Below are 15,236 nucleotides of genomic sequence, written 5' to 3'. Positions count from 1 at the left end.
CACATACAAATAAAAAAGAAGATGGTGCCACCCGGGGAAGGGCCTCGGGTGGCTGGGTACAGCAGGCGAAGAATGTGTATTCTCGCCCACTGATTCAGCCACCTGATTGGCTGAGCGCCCTTCCCCGGGTGCGAATACATTCAAAGAAATTTGGTGCAGTCTTAAAAACAGCCAATAATAACAAAATCTCCATATCCCCCTTCAAGCATATGTGAGACAGAGAAGTAAATTCCGAGCTGGCCCTATCTAGGGTTAACAATAGGGTGAAGGGAACAGAAGGGAAGCTGGGAGAGATGAGAAACACAATCAGAGACACCTAATAAACAAAAAAAGGATTTAATGACTCCAGGATGTGTGATAACGTTTTCACAAATGCCCTATGATAACCGGAGGAACGTCTTCCGAACCAAGAGCTGGACTCTAAGGCAAAATACTGCAAGCAACAGCACCCCAACGACAACGCACCTCTTCAATTCCTCTCTGAGACTCTAACCCTAACCCCACCACTGCCTGTCTTCCCCTGCTTCTCCCCTCTCTTCATCAGCCAATTCAAATCTCTTCTCTCCAAATGGAAGACCACGGGACTCCCCACCCCTATGATCCCCATCCAGGAAAATTATTTAAATCCCTGTGGCCTGAAATCTCTGATCACAGCGTGAACTTGATGACTCACTCCCTTCCTTTTGGTCTGTTTCCCGCCCCCATGAAGAAAGCAATTACCATTCCCCTACTAAAGAAACCCAACATAGACTGTTACATTCGTTCGTCCTGCTCCCCCCAAGACTAGCGCAAATCCAGCTCCCTAACACGGTCTCAGGCATTCTAGGCACTCAGCACTCGGCACTCAGACACAAATAATACACAAAGCCAGAAGTGGGGTGTAAAAGCGCTGTAATCTTAACACACACACCAGGCTCTGGAGGGCTGCATCGACTCTCCCCCCTCCCAGGCCTGGCTCATACTTACGTACAATGCGAAAGAACAGAGAGAGAGAAAACATATTTTGTAACTTCAGATTGTCTTTACAAGGCAATTTCTTATCAACCTTGCCTTGGGACCTGAGCCAGCAGCTTCCAAACTGTGTACTTCTTAAAGAGGAAGGGCTATGGATGCCCATCTCTGAGGCCTGCCTGTGGCGGCATTCCCCAGTAGCGCTGTTTTCTGCGACATCTGCTTTCATGGCTGTTAGATGTTTAGGCCAGTCCTTGTAAAAAAACATTATCAAACTAAGACATCTTATTTATACCTATTAGCATCAGCCAGAATCTAGGGTGCATCTAAAACAGTAAAAACCGGCATAACTACATATCCCGCCCATTCTAGCTCTCAGCATCCCTGTCACTCTCACATTCAGCAACACCCCCTTCATGTGTCTGTCATGTTTGTTTGCACTGTCCAAGTCAAAATCAATCTCTTCCTTACTTTCCAGTATATAGTACCCCTCCAGTACCTCCCAGTACCTAGGTGCACCCGCAGTCACTGTCAGCAGCAACATGTCAGTGCTTGTCATATTTTTCCCAAATAGCATCTTGCATGGTGAATACCTGGTCGCTGAAAACTCTCTCACCAGTCCATGGAGAACAAATGATAGCCATTCTTCCCTCTGTGTGTCTTTCACGTCCATCTGTTTGAACTGCTCCTTCTTTGGCACCTCTTTCTGTTTTTAATTCCATTGAGCCACACAAATGTCCATGTGTTCCTGCCAGTCTTCTTTTGCCATGGGCCACCAGGCTCTCTCTGTCGGGCACTGAAATGCATTGTCTTGCCCTTTCTCTGCATTGAGATTCTGAATCATTAGTTCATCCTCCGCTTTCCAAATGGCCAGGAGGCGCTCACATTTCTTTTGATCCTGCTTCTTGCTCTTCTGAAGGAAAATCACCACTTCAAGTTGTGGGCCCTCAATCACATGACACTCCTTATCGTCTATGGATGCTATGAGCTGTGGCTGTGGGTCATTGGCAGGTGTCACAGGCCACTCTCGCTCAGATACAGTCATCTTCTTTCTTCCTAGAGCCAGCACCACTGATTGTGCTTCACCATGCTGTGCTCTTTCCCCCAAAACACTATTAAGTCACGCTGACACTGACCACCAACTTCATATGTGGGCCTCTGTCATGGAGGTCATCCTCTGTCATGGAGGTGTCCTGGAGGGGTTTGTCCACTGTCATGGAAGTCATCCTCTGTTATGGAGGTGTCCTGGAGGGGTTTGTCCTCTGTCATGGATGTAATCCTCTTTCATGGAGGTGGCCCGCAGGGGGTCATCCTCAGTCATGAATGTCATCCTCTGTCATAGATGGAGGTCATCCCCTGCCATGGAGGTAATCCTCTGTTATGGAGGTGTCCTGTAGGGGGTTTGTCCTCTGTCATGGAGGTCGTCCTCTGTCATGGAGGAGGCCTGGAGGGGGTCATCTTCTGTCATGGAGGTAATCCTCTGTCATGGAGGTGGCCTGGAGGGGGTCATCCTCTGTCATGGAGGTCATCCTCTGTCATCAAGGTCATCCTCTGTCATCGAATTCATCCGCTGTCATGGAGGTGTCCTGGAGAGGTACGTCCTCTGTCATGGAGGTCATCCACTGTCATGGATGTCATCCTCTGTCATAGAGGAGGTCTGGAGGGGGTCATCCTCTGTCATGGAGGTGGCCTGGAGGGGGTCATCCTCTGTCATGGAGGTCATCCTCTGTCATCAAGGGCATCCTCTGTCATCGAGGTCATCCTCTGTCATGGATGTGTCCTGAGGGGTTCATCCTCTGTCATGGAGGTGTCCTGGAGGGGGTCATGCTCTGTCATGGAGGTCTTCCCCTGTCATGGAGGTCATCCTCTGTTATGGAGGTGTTCTGTAGGGGGTTCGTCCTCTGTCATGGAGGTCGTCCTCTGTCATGGAGGAGGCCCGGAGGGGGTCATCCTCTGTCATGGAGATCCTCCCCTGTCATGGAGTAGGCCTGGAGGGCGTCATCCTCTGTCATGGAGGTCATCCTCTGCCATGGAGGAGGTCTGGAAGGGGTCATCCTCTGTCATCAAGGTCATCCTATGTCATCGAGGTCATCCTCTGTCATGGATGTGTCCTGAGGGGTTCATCCTCTGTCATGAAGGTGTCCTGGAGGGGGTCATGCTCTGTCATGGAGGTCATCCCCTGTCATGGAGTAGGCCTGGAGGGCGTCATCCTCTGTCATGGAGGTCATCCTCTGTCATGGAGGAGGTCTGGAAGGGTTCATCCTGTCATGGAGGTCATCCTCTGTCATGGAGGTCATCCTCTGTCATGTGTGTGTCCTGGAGGGGTTCGTCCTCTGTCATGGAGTTGGCCACAGGATCTCTGGTGTGAGCCTGATAATGTGGAATTCAGCAACACGTTTACAATTTTACTATTCCAATGAACATTCTTGTCTGGCTACACCTGCTCCAATGTACACGTATCTACCTCTATTGAATTTGCAGTTTAAATCTGGCCTACTCAAGGGGTATCTGGAATGAAGCTTAATTTTCTGCTTTTAATGCACGCTGCTTTAATTTCCTCTTTTCGCCCTCTGGCGATGTGAAGCCGCTCTGTATGCATGAAGTGCAATACACAAACACAAAATAAATAAGTTATGCCAGTTCTATGGCATGTGATGACAACACCAGGTTTATGATACCTGCACCAGGAACATCATGGCCTTGCCTGGCAAACAGTGAGATTACCCAACCCGCGCCTGCCGGTAATGCCTGGCATACAATGGCAATTTCTCCCAAATGATCAGCCTGCCTGTTAATTTGATTTGTAAATCACGTACATGGTATAGGTACCAGGGCATATAATGGCAAACACGTGGAGGTTGTAGGAGTAAGTAGGCAAATGATGGCAGAAACTGGCAATGATGTGAGTACCTGAGAAAATGATGGCAATACTTCGTTTATAATAGTAATACCTGCTATGTTTTACTCGGCGTTTGGCAGTAACTGGGTATACAATGACAACAGGTGACAAAAGGTGAGCAAATAATTCTTATATATAGCAACTCAGAAAATAACACCATAGTCCTTACAAGACTGCAGGGCCCAGTTTCTGTAGTTGGTAAATTAAGTCAAATTAAACTGTCTACTAAAATGCCCATTGGTAAATTAGAAGTGGGAGAATTCTGGCATTGTGATTACCACAAAAGCAAAACATATTTGCTGCACAGAAACTGCTAACAGGGTTTGTGGGACAACGGGAAGAGCAGAATATTTTTTCTTGCGTCTTTTTTATGAAGCTGATGATACAAAAGAGCACCTGCTCCAGGTGAGGCTTGAACTCACAACCTCGGCATTGCTCATCGCATGTACTGCTGTATAAGTACCGCGCGCTAACCGATTGCGCCACTGGAGCTAGATAATGTTCGTGTTTTTCTAGCTCATCATATTTCTGCGATAGGATATTCCCACTTGTGATGTAATGTTCTTTTATTCATTCCGAGACTTTATGATGATCATTTAATTTTCACCTCAAAGAAAGGGGCGTGGTCAGCGAATCCTAGGGAAATGGAGTGACTTCCATTGTAATTGACATACTATATTTACATGTTCTTGATGTATACCATCCATAAATTGTAAACGACCTCTACATGTAAGAGCTGATCAGCATTCCGTCCCACCATCACAAAGACAACAACAGGCTCTGTGGCATAAATAGTTTGCATAATTCAAGGATTCCACATGTAATGTTCACTTCAAAGAAAGGGGCGTGGTCAGCGAATCTTAGGGAGACTAGTCCAGAAATGGAGTGACTTCCATTGTAATTGTCTTAATACTTATGTTTTCTTGATGTTTGCCATCCATACATTGTAGACAGGCCTGTACATATGAGAGGTGATCAGTAGTGCGTTTCACAATCGCACGGCAAACAACAGTCTCTGTGGCGCAATCGGTTAGCGCGTTCGGCTGTTAACCGAAAGGTTGGTGGTTCAAGCCCACCCAGGGACGGATTGTATCTTTTACACATATAGCAAACAGAAACTACGTATTTTAATTTTAAATATCCGGAATAACTTCTTTTTCCGACACCTCCCTCCTTTCCACACATTTTAGAGTAGGAACGGCCATCCGAATCTGCAGTGTATAGCAAAGCATGATCTGGACCAATGACCAACAATTTACGTTTCCGTAGTCTTTCAATGTTTTTAGATGTAAACATATTTCCATCCACTCAATTTTGGGAGTAAACTACGTGCATGACAAACAATGGAAAGCAACTGTCAGGTAAAACATTTAGAATTCTCCTGTACAAGACAATACAGAATGGCATTGGGAAAACATTTCATTCTGGTCACAGGGATTAGTGGAATGGTCTATGAATGCTTCCAAGGAAATCAAAAATACCATTAGCATATTTAAGAATACACACGAGGCTACAAAAGTGGGCATCATATTTTAAGAAAAAACTCTCCCAGCTGATCTGGATTTCTTCAATACAAACCACAAATAAATATGTACAAAAATACAAATGTATTCTATTTCATACTTATAAACACAAATAATGCATAAATAACTTACACATTTACTAAAATAGCATAGTCTTTAAAGTGTTCTTGATAAGAGAAACCACTCCACATACACACTTTTATCTTTTTCTTTTATTTCAATTTGCAAGGTGATTTAATACACAGTGATCAGCAAACATACATTTGTGTCCAGTCTCTCTGGTTGGAGCTCCACATATGTTGTGCAAATGATCCTCTACCTAAACAGCCATTTGTACTGCTAGACGTTCCCTAAATACAGATGTTTCTGTCCAGATGGCTCTAAATGCTGGCTATTGTTCAGGGGATAATGTCTCCAGCGATACTCATAGGTTGTCCCTGAGAAATGTTCATTAGATTATGATTTCCTTCTGGAGATGAAGTCTCTAATACATATCATCCGAATTGCAGACACGTGGCCGTTTCTCTCCAATACGTTCTACAAAATAAAGAAAACATTTTCTTGACTCAAAATACCTCATAAGCTGGTCGAACAATTGTTTTACAATTCCCAAATGGCGAGACTAAAGTGTCTCCTACGTAGAGGAGATATGTTCCTGGTGTTTTAAAACTGCAAGGACAACATCAATTCTAAATGTAGATGAAGTTAATCAAAACTCTCATTGTTATATATATGGCAGAAGATAAAACATTGGCTTCAGTGACCCATATCTTGATAAAATTGTCAAGGTTGTATCAAAAACATCTACCTTATTTATATTCCAATAGACAGTTCCAACAACACTATGTAATACAACCCACCCTGTAAATGAATGCAGAAGACACACTCATTCAAAGAAGGAAAAGGGATGCACTCTGAATACTGACAGGAGGGTAGTTGCTATGATTAAAAACCACACGAATTTAAGGTTTTTTGGATTCAGCACAAAGGGAGCAAAGGGTCTTCAAATGTCTCCAGGGGCCTTCTTTGAAGGACCAGGGGGACAGAACCACAATGCACCTTGTGCTCTAGGTGTTCTTGGTGCTCGACAGGGTGGAGTTGGCTTCAGGAGGCTTTGCAGGCTTCTGTGACAGAGTTCAAGATGGAAGTCAGCTGCGGGTATCAGGCGGCAAGGTGGTTCAGCGGGTGAAGCTGGTCGCGCGGCTGCAGGCTGGCCTAAACAGCAGCTCAGGGTCAGGAATCGTTGTCTCAGTGCTGATTGGCGGTTCTGTAGCACTGGTAGAGACATCTTGGATGTCTTTAAGTGAGGGTGGCTTGATAAAAGTCAGTGTTGCCATCGGTTTCAGATTGTGGAACTTGACTGGCTCGAAAATGTCCTTTAATGCAGCCGATGGTAGATGCTCGTCGAGGCACTTCTCCCAGCTTCTTCAATGGACTTCTGTTGCCCTTTAAGTTGGACGGCCCACAACTGTGGAGTGTATTGCAGGCAGCTGCCTTGGTTGTAGGGTCAGAGACCTTCCGGCACTTCCTATCTAGGAAGCTTGCCGCAGGGCCTGCTGTGTGCTGGCAGGGCACCGGTCCTGGAGCGGGTGCAGGGTCCTCTGGGTTGTGTATCTCTCTCTGATCCCTGGGGGATGTTTAGGGGAGTGATCATGCTTCCCTTTTGGATATCCTGGCCTTACTTCACTCACAGAAGATGTAGGCAGACTGTACCTTTAGCCAGGGTCCAAGGTTGAGTTCTTCTTTCTGCTTCTGGTGAAGGATTCAGATGATCTGCTTAAAGAGGGGCTCCATCCAGCCCTCCATTCAAGGCAAGTGGGCCACAGTGATTGGTGAAGGCTAAGCCTACCTTAATGAACTAATCCTGGGTTCCCTACCAACAATATCCTATATGCATGTCATAACCAGAGTGCTTTGCAACAGGAAAGCTAAAGGGGTGAAAACAGAAACAAGGTGTGGGTTGATCTGTATTGAGTTGGCAATTCATTCTGGGGTCAGCAAAGTAAGTTCAAAATTAATTTTAATGTTATCATTCACTAATAGTACAGTTCAATTGTCTAATGAATTCAACCATAGAAAACTCTATTTATCATGACCAAGATTTATTCAGATTCTGGTGGCAATGCCTGCTTGCAGCCCGGTAGTACTCCCCTACCAGTATGTGTTCACAGTGGATCATCTATTGCAACTTTCTGCATGTAATGTACAGTTGACCTCTGTGGGCTTCCGGTATGTTGTGGTCTCTATTTTGTTCTGGACTATGTATATATGTAAATCAGGAAAGTCAATACTACTGTCACTATATTGACCTGTCAGTGCAATACCAAAGGTGTTATCATTCAGATAGTGTTCAAAGCTCTGTTTGGTACCATGCCAAATAATGATGATATCATCAATGTAGCGTTTTGAGATGATAATGCTACCAATATAGTGTCTGTTGTTCAGAGCATGTGTATGTTCATACTGTGCCATGAACAAGTTGCATGAAGGTGCAAACCTAGCCGCTATAGCTACACCTTTAGTTTGTACATAGTAAGAGTCATCAAAGAGAAAAACATTGTTCAAAAGTGTGAAGTTTAAAAAGGCTATCAACATCTCAAAGTGTTTATAATGGGATGCAGAGGAGTCTCGATAGGTTTAATCTATGGCTTGGATAGTTAGTTTGTGTTCAATTGTACTTCTGAAAGGAACTGGAGTACTTGAGTTCTGTCCCTAATGTAAGATGGTAGTCTCTCAACATGTACTTTAATGGAATTATCAATGTATTGTGACAAGCCTTCGGTTGCCCAGCTACCTCACCCATAATAGGGCAAACCTCTGGCAGTATTTCGAATGGTTTGTGTGTCTTTTACAAGACGTATATTGTTGGCATCACTGGTTCGGTCACATTAAGAGTTTGTCCTCATCTGCGAGGTGCCCTAGTGCATGCCATCTGTGGAACATCATTTGTAACTCTTGGATAATTATCTTGGTAGGAATGTTTGCTATTTTTATTATAGGATCACAGATTCTCTAGGTGTTTCTTGGCCATCTTCATGTAGCCCTGTGTGTCCATTAGCACAACATTCCCACCCTTGTCTACTTCCTTGTTAACTAGACGCTTGTCCCTGGCCAGATTAATCAGGACTAGTTGTTCATTCCTGCTTAGGTTGTTCCTCATTTTGTTTCTTATCTTGTTTTTCTTGTCTAAGTGCTGATAGACTTCATTCATAACTGCATTGTGAAATGTGTCAATAAAATTCTCGTTTGTCAACTGCGGGGTGAATTTAGATTTGGGCTTAAGTTCTTGTAATTGCATGTTGCTGGCACTCGCCCCGAACTCTGTGTATAGATCCTCCTCACTGATGTCACTTTCTCATTCTACAGACTTCAAGAGGCTTATGTTTTCCATATATTCCATAATTAGATTAATCAATGGTTCTTGTCTTGGTGGCGGTACATATGTCTTCACTCGTGTTGCAAAGAATTTTTTCAATTTAAGTTTTCTGACAAATTTGAAAACATCAATTTGAAAATGTATAAGATTGTTAGGTTACAACTCTTAGGCAGGTCGAGGGGTGCTAGGAGTTTGTGAACCCAGAACTCATGGACGGCCTAACTCCTTCCCTTCCCAAAAGGAACTAAGGTCCAGACAAAAAGCAGGTTCAAACTGCGGTTTATTACAGCCCAAAAACTAACATGGATCAGTACAAGGATAAAGCTCCTGGTACATCACAAAGATCTCTGGCTCACAGGCCAGTTGTTAGGCAAATCCATGTCACACCTACGTCACAACCTGGACCCTTCTCCAGCAAACCTATTGAGCAAGTGGATTGGGTGTTGAGTGGTAGTTCCCCTATAGCAGTCCCTACATTGTTTAGTTGACTGGCTCTCCCATGTCAGGTGTCAGGCCTGGACCATCCCCGAAAACTTCTACGTCTACAATGTTGCACTATTCAGATCTGATGATTGGTCTATGACCATGCCTACCCACCCCAAGGGTCCTGAGCTGTGATTGGTTAGAGCTGCTGCCCCCAGGCCTGGAACCCAAGTTGGTGCTCAGCTCGAAGTGTACCTGTTCAAGGTAATAAGAGCAACTTTGTGTCTGCATTGTTATTGTGTGTGACCACCATGGACTATGCGAGTGCTCGTTCTCATCATGCAATGCTAATCTTCTTGCTGTATCACTTTGTTGCAAGCTATTGTCTGGCCCGTGAGACCCTTCTGCTTCCCAGCTGCTAGTTTCGGTTCATCCTCAGCTTGGCCAGTCACGTGTCCAGAGGCCGTGTTTCTGCACTCTGCTGCTCTGAATTAGTCAGAGTTTGTGGGGATTATTCGTATTGTCTTTGGCTGGGGTTACTCTAGATCAGGGAAAGGAATGTTGCTTGCTTTGATGGCCTTGCTGGTGGCCCAATCCCACTCAGTTGCTTTCTCCTGTTCGTTCTGAATTTTAGCTCTGTAAGCTTTTACTGAGAAGGTTGTGGCCTACTGTAATTTCGTAAGCCATGGCATGGCTTCTACTGTTTCATGATTTCCATAGTGTCCATAGGTAAGTGGTTTATGGTCCTGTCAGATCCCTCAGGTGTCCCTACAATTCCATTGGATTAGTTGTATCTAAGTATCTGCAATCTATACAGGATCTCTTGCCTCCTTGCGGTTTCACTGTTGCTGCAGCAAGCTAATGACAAAATAATAAACGTGAAGACAGCATATATGTGTCTCTGTCCTCTAACTCATAGAACTGCACGCATGTTTTCTTTGTGTATTTTGGATGCGTGATTGTGTCCCGATGTGCGGATGGGACGTGTGCTTCATGTCTAACGGTATGTCGTGGTGTCTCTAACGACTTTGAGCACATCTTCTTGGCACTTTAGTCAAGGCTATCAATTGAAGTGTCTCTGACGACGTCTGGTGACTCCTCATCCACTCTAGGCAGTGTCGATGCTGGTACTGGGCTGTCGGGTTGACAGAGTTGGTACCTTTCTGCGTATTTGTCAAGCAGGGGAGCAGTGGGGGTTGGTGCAAGCTCGTACGAATGGCCATATTGTTGTCGGTTCTTCTTCTTCTTCGAGTGTTTTGCTGGTGGGGGAGCAGGGGCAGATTTCAACCTTCCCTCTTCAGTCACCCCTCTGGCCCACTTGTCGACTACATCGCGATAAAACACTTCTACTTCTATCAATCACCATATCTTTGTTATTCCCCCAAGATGTCCATAATAGTTCACATGATCGTCGAATGACCAGTACATCTAGGTGCACCCTCCTTTAGGCTTGCACCAAACCTACTTCCCTTCATACTTCATACTTCCTTGGGTTACCTGGATTGTCTACTTCTGTTCCTGCCAGAAATAGGTCACATGTTATCTTCTCCGTTAGTCTGTCACCCATTGCTCCTCCTATGTTCACATCCATCAGAATTTGCATCCCTATTGCTTCTTCAGCTGTTTTCTTGCACCTTCCAATACAAATCTTGATCCCACACACAGATACTGCTCCTAGTGCCAGTGCTCCAACTATCACCTTCAGTCTGTCTGCCAGCCATGATAGCATCCATGACCACAGATACACTAGCCAGCTCTGGTCCTTCCCTTTTCCACGTGCTTCATTCTCCATCCTCGCATGCATCTGGGCCAATTGTGAAACTGCATCTAAGAGAGTTCTGTTATCTTCGTCATTGTAGATGCAATGAGACACATTTGATCCTCATTACCGGCACTATTCAAGGGGGTCAGAATGCTAAAAGACTCTACATGTGGACCTGACAGTGACCCCATTACCCCAACACTCACGCCGAGTGTGGTTCCACCTGCAGGCACAAGTGTCAAAAGAACTTCAATTCCTACTGGACAATGACATAATTGAAAGATCAGTGGGCCAATGCCATGTGTGTCTCCGCTTGTAGTGGTTCCAAAAGGAAATGGCCAACTGTGGCTCTGTGTGGACATGCGCATATCAAACACGGCGATACAGAGGGAAAGGTATCCTGGCCTCAATATTGAGGATATGATCATTCACTTGAATCAAGTGGTACGCTTCTCAAAACTTGACCTCAATCAAGGTTACCACCAGATGGTAATACATCCGGACTCGAGACCAATCACGACATTTCCGTCTCACAAGGGACTCACAAGGGACTCTTTCGCTATAAGCTGCGGAAATAATCAAAGAAACAATCCGCTGACTGATCTCATCAGTAATACCAAGCTTTTAATTACAGTGTCGATATCCTGGTGTTCGTAAAACCCAAGACCAACATGATTCAATACTACAACAAGCATGTCAGATTCTGCAGTCAGCAGGACTCACCCTGAATGAGGATAAATGCGAGATCAACAAGCCCAGCCTGATGTTTTTCTGTCACATCTTCCCAGATGTGGGGATGTTGTCAGACCTGGACAAGATAGAAGCCATCATGACCCTGGATCCGCCCATGGGCGTCTCTGAGCTGAGATCATTCCTGGGCATGGCAGGATACTATGTAAGTTATCTCCCTAGCGATGCCACACTCGCCGATCCATTGAGTCTCTAAACAAGAAGGACATACCATTCATGAGGACGACCGAGTGCAAGAGCGCGTTCCAAGCCATCAAAACAGAGCTAGCAAACAGCCGCAGGTTGGCCTACTTCGACCCCACATGGGAAATGGAGATCACGGTGGCCGCCAGCCCGGTAGGCTTGGGAGACATTCTAGCCAAAAATGCATCCATACATCGTCCCGAATGGCGCATTGTTGCCTACGCCAGCCGTGCCATGTCACCCACGGACAGGGCATACTCTCAAGCTGAGAGGGAAAGCCTTGCAGCGGTGTGGGCATGTGAGAACGTCCACCACTTTATCATTGCCCGCAAATTCACCCTTGTCACGGACCATCAGGCACTGCTGTCGCTATTTGGGAATCCCAAGACGAAGATGCCCCTATTCCAAGGTTACGACTTCAGGAAGTTTGCAGCATATGTGGGATTCACCGACCAGAAAATCAACCCACACTGGCCACAAGCGAACAGAATAGTAGAGCGATTTATGGCTAACATCGTGAAGACCCGCCAGAAAGCAAGGATAATCCCGATGCCATTTCGACAAGCCCTATACCAAATGCTATGAATCTACCGGACCACCCCACACAAGGCCACAGGGAAGACCGCAACTGAAATAATGATTTGATACAAGCCCCAAACAAGGCTGCTACAGTTTAAAGACTACACAGAAGACCAGGATGCCAAAATCAGCGAGCGAGATGCAGAGCCAAAGAGAATGGCAAAGAGGTGGTCCAACCAATGGAAAGGAGCAAGAGTCCACAATGCCAGTGGGAGAACTAGTACTGGTATGGCAGAAGCAACAGAGGAAAATAGACACCAGATATTACCCTGAACCCTTTCAAGTGGTGGAAGCAATAGGGTCCATGATCAGGGCTGCAAGAGATGGGCAAACCATAACCAGGAATGTCTCCTTCTTCTGCAAGCTGCACGCAACAGAGAAAGAGGATGAGGAGTGGGTGCCAGCCGAGGAGTAAGAAGGAAAAGTCAGGCGATCAGACGAATTACAGGAGAAACCAGATGAGGAGGAACCTGAGAGAGGAAGGCACTTTTCCCTGCACTTGCGCGATTTGAATGACACCTGGTCTAGTAAGATTGTTGTCTGTCCTCCCTTGTTCCCCCTCCCTTGCCTCGTCGCGCCTTGAAACACTTGTGTATAGGCACGTTATAAATGCCATATCATATCATATCATTATATCATATCAAGGAGAGACTTGCGAGTCCCCGGGGAGACCACACCAAACAGTTCGGAGGCCCTCGAGACTCATCGAACAGATATAATCAGTGAAGCGCCATGATAAGTGGGGTGGGGAGATGTTGTGAAGGGAAAAGGACAATAGCCCTAATAGAAGGGAGACACTGGGAAGGGAGGGCACGTGGGATGACGGAGGAAGGGGCGGGACAAGAAAATGAATTTTCAGTTTTGAGTTGGAGATTAATATAGGAAGGTTAATGTTACATCAGCTCCATGTTTCAATAGCACCAAAACATAGTGGGTGGGGGGTGAGCAAACAGCTCATTCTCGCAGCAGTCATTAAGTGTCTGGTTGTAGACATAGAGAGGGGAGTTAACTGCGTGTAACATTGAAGCTGCACCACAGTAGTCTTGTTAGAAAGTATTAAAAAGTTAGATGCCCCCACACAAGTAAGTTTGAGGCCCCCTTGAAGTTAGCCCCTCTCTCAACATGTGATATTCACCTCACAGCCTATCCCCACCAGCCCCTCCCCCAGCTCCCCAGAGTTTGAGCCTCGTTGCACTGATGGGAACGGCCCGGTATTCAAAACTGTGCAGAAAACTAAACAGAGTAAAAAGTTGCACCAAAAACCACTACCCGACTCTTTCATTCCTGCGTGATAGGGAAGCAAAAAGAGAAAACGCGTACTATCAGTAGAGACTGGGACTTGGTTCATTTTAAGAAGCTAGGGCATCCACATATGTCCGCAAGGGCCTTGGTGTCAGAGACCGTACTTATTATGCAACCTTGGTCGGATAAGACACGAACTAGGGACTCGCGGTTTGAAGAACATTCTATGTTTAAATATAATTTAAAACTAGGATTCGCTGTCTTCACAATGAGACGGGAGGTTCCTTCTTTGGGTTATTCACTGTACCTATTTTTTCAAATAAGTAAAGAAGAAAAAGCATACGACGAGGATGGGATTCGAACCCACGCGTGCAGAGCACAATGGATTAGCAGTCCATCGCCTTAACCACTCGGCCACCTCGTCTGATGAACATGACAATCGAGCCAGGTAAATCTAAGTTACCAATGTATCCGGAACCATTTGAAAACTGTGAAAACTTTCTATAATACTGAGTTAACAATGGTGATGTAAACTGTCATTCTTGGAATACCTTCAGGATAGAGTTATATTAAAATCAGATGACTGCAAGGATCTTGTGACACAACGTTCATGCAAAAAGAAAAAGACCTTTCAGTTTTTTCTGTTTACTTAATCACCAGGCAAATACTGCAGAATGAATACTACTTTGCAGGATACCAGTTGTTAATAGGCAATAGCAAATGCAACTATATTAAAAAGGTGTATGAAACACCCAATTATTAATCTGGAGTCAAAAAACCAACTAAACAATGCAATGCAGCATCAAATGCACTGGTTCTTTCCCTGGAATTCATAATTCCTATCAATTCATTTTATTAAATCAGACTATATAACCCTATTTTACCTTCTGAGTTTTCCAAAACAAATTATATGACTCCAACCCTCTGAAATGGATAATTTATTGTACTCCTAGGTTATACTTACATCTACTGGGGAAAAGTAGTATTGTCAATTAACATCTTTTCATTGTCTTTTAGGGGAGGAATCAGTCAAAGTCCTGGCGGGATGGCACTTTTTAGACCCTGTGACACGGAAACCCAGCCAGCCATCGCCCCCCACTTAAGGCACTTGTGATTGATTAATTGGCCTTTATTACCTCACATCCTTTTTCAAGACGCCTGCCTAAGTAAATGCAGAAGGAATAGGCCAAATAGTTCAGTGAGTTAAATGTGTTCCCTTTTCTTATTTTCATCTTCATGTCTCACACAATTAATTATTTTGAAAAGATGTTATGTTATGTTTGTTGCAACACATACTATATTATCCACAATACCCCAGGCAAGGTGAGTTCAATTTAACCCCCATGCTCCCAGCCAGCCATCTAGAATATTTGTCAGTGCTTTTAAAAGCACGTAGTGCGAGGATGCAGCTCCCTCCTTCCCCTCCCATGCCTTCCCCGTTTCCTGGTCCTGTAATCCCGCCTCCCAGTGGCCCTGATTGGCCTTCCCACCACCATGCAGACACAGGCCAGCAACCGGCGTGCACCGAGACACCAGTGCCATTATCCA

At 45.2% G+C, this 15,236-nt stretch overlaps 3 non-coding genes across 3 annotated transcripts; 1 reads left to right on the top strand and 2 right to left on the bottom strand.

Moving 5' to 3' along the window:
- Positions 1 to 4,247: 4,247 nt before the first annotated feature.
- On the bottom strand, positions 4,248 to 4,342 carry TRNAI-UAU (transfer RNA isoleucine (anticodon UAU)). Its single transcript has 2 exons — positions 4,305 to 4,342; positions 4,248 to 4,283 (listed from the first exon to the last, which is right to left on the bottom strand). It is a non-coding gene; the product is annotated as a tRNA-Ile (tRNA).
- A 519-nt stretch (positions 4,343 to 4,861) lies between these two features.
- TRNAN-GUU (transfer RNA asparagine (anticodon GUU)) lies at positions 4,862 to 4,935 on the top strand. The gene has a single exon. It is a non-coding gene; the product is annotated as a tRNA-Asn (tRNA).
- Positions 4,936 to 14,030: 9,095 nt separating this feature from the next.
- On the bottom strand, positions 14,031 to 14,112 carry TRNAS-GCU (transfer RNA serine (anticodon GCU)). Its single transcript has one exon. It is a non-coding gene; the product is annotated as a tRNA-Ser (tRNA).
- Positions 14,113 to 15,236: the final 1,124 nt, after the last annotated feature.

Source organism: Ambystoma mexicanum, chromosome 1p (genome assembly GCF_040938575.1).
Source record: "Ambystoma mexicanum isolate Mex_15411 chromosome 1p, UKY_AmexF1_1, whole genome shotgun sequence".
In the NCBI taxonomy this organism is placed as follows: Eukaryota; Metazoa; Chordata; class Amphibia; order Caudata; family Ambystomatidae; genus Ambystoma; species Ambystoma mexicanum.
This window is presented reverse-complemented; position numbering and strand designations above follow the sequence as displayed.